The sequence below is a fragment of the Dipteris shenzhenensis genome, chromosome 11, assembly GCF_047967505.1.
Source record: "Dipteris shenzhenensis isolate YYH24624 ecotype China chromosome 11, Dip_SZ_1.0, whole genome shotgun sequence".
Lineage (NCBI taxonomy): Eukaryota > Viridiplantae > Streptophyta > Polypodiopsida > Gleicheniales > Dipteridaceae > Dipteris > Dipteris shenzhenensis.
Window position 1 is genome coordinate 30,452,104 of NC_141606.1, and position 4,740 is coordinate 30,456,843.

Genomic DNA, 4,740 nt, shown 5'->3' on the forward strand with positions numbered 1-4,740 from the left:
GGGCATCGAGGTGTCTTTAGATACTAGCTTGTGATACTAAGAGTTTGTTCATGATATTGGTGACATGGGTTCCTCATTTTGTTGTCTAAAATGGTATCTCATATCAAAGAAGTTTTACTTCACAGTTGCTATTAAAGATTACTTTCTTAAAATGAATTAGTATCTTTTACATTAAGTTGGGTCATGGGTTGTCCCTTCCAACGGTTCTTGTGTCTCAAGACCTACAGCCTTGATTCTTGGTATTTATTATGATATGTGTTTGGCTCTCTCTCTCTCTCTCTCTCTCTCTCTCTCACCCAAGGGAGAACTGAGGAGAGATAGTGGAGTACGAGGCTATGGAGACGTAGCTGTCCTTTTCAAGACACACTTGAGATCACTCATATCTATGGTGCAAAGAGAGGAACATGCACGCCATATGTGGATACGAGCTACATGCTCGACCGATCTTCATTGTAGTATGCTACTTTCCTCTAGACACGTCATTACATGCTCATGAGGTCACTACAGAGGGACACAGTCCCTATGAGATGATACATGATGATATCATATAGTTCTCCGACAAAGAGACACCCTTATTTTGGGGGACTTTAATGCAAGGACAAGGGATAGGCAAGTGGGCTTACTTGACTTCACATATGAGAGAGACCCCCACATGATTCCGGAGTTAGATGCAATAAAGCTTGGGATCCGGAGACATTCTCCAGATACCTCACATGTGACTGCAGATGGGCGACACTTGCTTGAGTTGGGAGCTGTCCACAATCTCATAATCTACAATGGCTTTCAGAGATGGCCATCATCTAGGGGATTCACATGTTTCTCACGTGGAGGCAAGACTAGCATAGTGGACTACTTACTGGGTCCATTGGCTATTGTCTCACGGATACATGACCTCACAATACCTCTCCTCTCTACTCGGAGCTGACTACTCATATCTGGTCTTTTATGTTTTTGCTACTATGCTAGTCACAGGGAGAGCTCCTACCAGATGATGTACCCAGATCTACTTTGATCGTACCCTTGATCCAGTGTATGTGAGTCACTTAGTCAGAGTGCTTTCGGCCCTACTAGAGGATGATTTAGACCTCGCCCACGCCTTAGACATCCTTGTCATAGTGATATAGAACGTTGCCATCAGATCCTTTTCTACGACTCGATCTGCACAGGTACGAGATGGGAAGATGCCTCAAAACCCTTGGTTTGATGATGAGTGCAGAGAGATGCGAGCTCGCCTCACACGAGAGCGAGCCTTGGGTCAGTTGACGTCACATGAGACACATAGGATCTTTCAACGGTTGACACGTCGCAAGAGACGAGCCTTCCTCACACACGGGATGGATGAGATCATTAGATCATTTCGAGGAGACCCAACCAGTGGATGGAAACTTCTTTCGGAAGGGAAGCCACTTATTCACATTACTAATCCAGGAGTATGGCACACTTATGCATGCTTCTTATACAATGTCTTGAGGGAGACACCACCAGACATGTCCTCTATGCCTAGGCCCATTACCTCCCATTTGTTTACTACGCATAATGTACGGGTTGTACTTCGTCGGCTCCACAATCGGAAAGCACATGATCATAAGGGCCTACAGACATAGCATTTTGCACATGGGCAGGAGGTCCTAGCCTCGATTCTTGCACAGATGTTCAATTATGCAGGTTGTCATGGCTTCCCACCAGCATGAAGCATCGTCACTATCGTATTGATACACAAAGCAGGAGACCTCATGAACACTGGAAACTATTGCACTCATGATTGGCCACACATTGGTCAAGATCTATGGATTTGTACTAGAGAGGGAGATCAACAGTCATACAGAGGCACGGGGACAACGAGCACTAGGGCAGGTAGGATTTCGAAGGCAGCACTCTGCTGGATCACATTTTCACTATGAGGGCTATCATTGAGGAGGGGAGGCCAGACATTAGAAAGTCCACATGTTTCAAACTTTCGAAAGGCCTTTGACAGTCTCACGATTTCTTATGATTAGGAGACTACAGGAGATGCAAATTCCAAGGACGCTAATCTGGGGTGTGATGAGCCTATACGAGCCAGTTATCGGTAGAGTCCGTGCTCCAGGCGGTCTATCAAATTGGGTCAAGAGCACAATTGGGGTGAAGTAGGGCTGTCATCTCTCACCGACTCTCTTTGGACTCTACATCGATGAGATCACATCCTTCATAGATCGCCTAGGGGGCGAGGGTTCATTACTGGGTGATCTTCTCATATAGATATTGTTATATGCTGATGATATAGTTCTTATATCATCTTCAGCAAAGGAGCTGCAGAGAGATCTGGAGGCCTTATAGGTGTTCTGTAGAGAGAAAGAAAGAAAGTTTATTAAAGTCTTCGGGAGACCGTGAAGGTCTATGAGACTAAAGATAACTGATACAATGAGCATAACGGTGGTGGTCTCAAAACGGGCCAACCAACTGTTTCTACAAAAAAAGAGGTTATGAAGGACTATGTGTCTAGTCTTGATACAAAAAATATGTGTCTACCTCCAGGTGATACAAAGAAGAAGAAGGGGGGGGCACAAAAAAGTAGGGCAGAGGGAGGAGATACAGTATACATGTGCAGGTGGTGATCGTCAGAGACCAATCATAGAGGGGCCGACAAATGGTAAGTCGGAAAAAACCTTGCGATAGATGATTGGCCTCTGATGTCACGCGGCCTAGTTGAGCTCGGTCGTTGGGGGCGGCTGGTGGCCCTGTGGATGAGGGTAACTGTAACTGCAGTGGGGCAGGCCGAGAGCAGAGACGAGATGTCATGGACCTGGATGTGTGAATCTGTCCGCTGATGCAGCTGTCGTGACTCTGGCTCTCGCTCACGTCCGCGTCGTTGGCTAGACTGAGAAGAGGTATCCTGTGGCTGAAAGAAGTCAGTGATAGGCCGCTGGATATCCTCACGCTGTGTGTGCTGCTTGTGTCGCCGTGCTCGGAGAGAAGTATCTCGGTGGCGGGTCATCTCATGTAAGAAAGCGGCAAGGCACCGCTGATCCGGGAATTGTAGCATGTGTGAGAGGGAGCCGAATCCGTTGCGGAAGAGGCAGTGGTATCGGCCTCGAATGGCATAATAGATAGGACATCTGAAAGCAAAATGCTCCTCCGACTCGATCTCCTGTAAGTCGCAAAGTGGGCAAAGGCGGTCCTCTCGTGGGATACCCTCTGCGCGTCCACTCTCGATCCGTAATCGGTGTGACGAGACCCTAAACTAACCGAGGGAGATCCGGAGCGCATGTGGTAGATGAAGTTGTGTGTAACCCGGAGGTGTGATGAAGCCCTCCTGTGAGATCTGGAGGCAGTGTCGGCGGTAGAAGTCGAGCTTCACAGGAAGCTCGGAGTGAAGAAACCATGTCCGCCAGGTGTGGAGCTGGAGCAGATCCGCCCGAATGAGCCAGTTGACCTCCTGGTCAGTGGGGGAGAGAGGAGATGGTGGAGCGTCGAGGCTGTACTGAAAAGGAGGCAACCGGTCTAAGTCGAGGCCCAGTCGGGTGAACCAACTGGAAAGACGACTATACTAGCATCGCTGGTCCCCATCAACGGATAAGGCCATAGAGGAGGATAGGGCTAACCAAGGTAGGCGGAGGCGACCGTCAGCGGAGGAGCCAAAATCCTTGACTCTGTGGAGGTAGGTGATAGCCTGAAAAGCCACATCAAGCTGTAGGGGTGAGGCGCCGAACTCTGCTAGAATGATCTGGTGTTGTACCGATCGTTTGCTACGGATCATCCGAGCAAACATCAGTATGTGCAGGCGCTCAACTCGAGCCCACTCTGTGTCTGAAAGGTCGACTCCCCACCAAGGGCTACCATACATGCCTGCTGGGCGGACCAAAGAATAAAAAAGAAGAGACTTGGTCCGCGGGTCCTGGAAGTGGGAGTGGTAGCACTGTCGCTCCAGCCTGGCAAGAGCGGCGTATCCCTGGCTGATCCTGGCCTACACGGCCGGGCGCATCGTGAAGATCGGGCCTGAGAAGACAACGCCCAAGTATGTGTAGGAGTCAACTATCTCAACAGGGTCGCCGGCGAAGAGGAACTGCTCTCGGTGCATAGCGGGTCTGGAAGTGTTGAAGATCATCACCTTGGTTTTCCCAAGGTTGACCTTCAAGTCATGTGTATCACAGAAGGCCTGAAGTCCATCCAAGTGTCGTTGAAGACCAGTAGCAGAAGAGGATAGTACTACATCGTCTGCGTATAGGAGAATCTGGATGGTAGTCCCCGCAAGAGAGCAGCCTGCACCTCCGAGTGTCTTGATGGTGGTCTCGAGCTCGTCGATGTAGAGGCCAAATAGAGTCGGTGACAAGGGACATCCTTGTTTGACTCCGGTAGTGCGCGTGATCTCTGGGGTCCAGCTGGTGCCAATCCTGACCTGCCCCATCACCCGCTCATAGAGAGCTACTACTGCCCAGATAATCGCCGAGTCATAGCCTAACTCCTGCAGACATCTGATGAGTCGGGCACGGGGAACGGTGTCGAATGCCTTGCGAAAATCCACAAAGCAAAATATACTCTCTGTCTCCTGTGTCTGGCCTCCTCAATGATCCCTCTAAGTGTAAAAATGTGATCGTAAGTCGAGTGATCCATCCTGAAGCCGGCCTGTCCGGATGCCCTGAGCCCCTGTATCTTTGCGCGAGCACTGACCTCGCCATCTAACATTGATGCATAGATCTTGGACATAACATGTCCAACCATGATGGTCCTGTAATTCCCTGGATCCATGGGATCTCCTGCTTT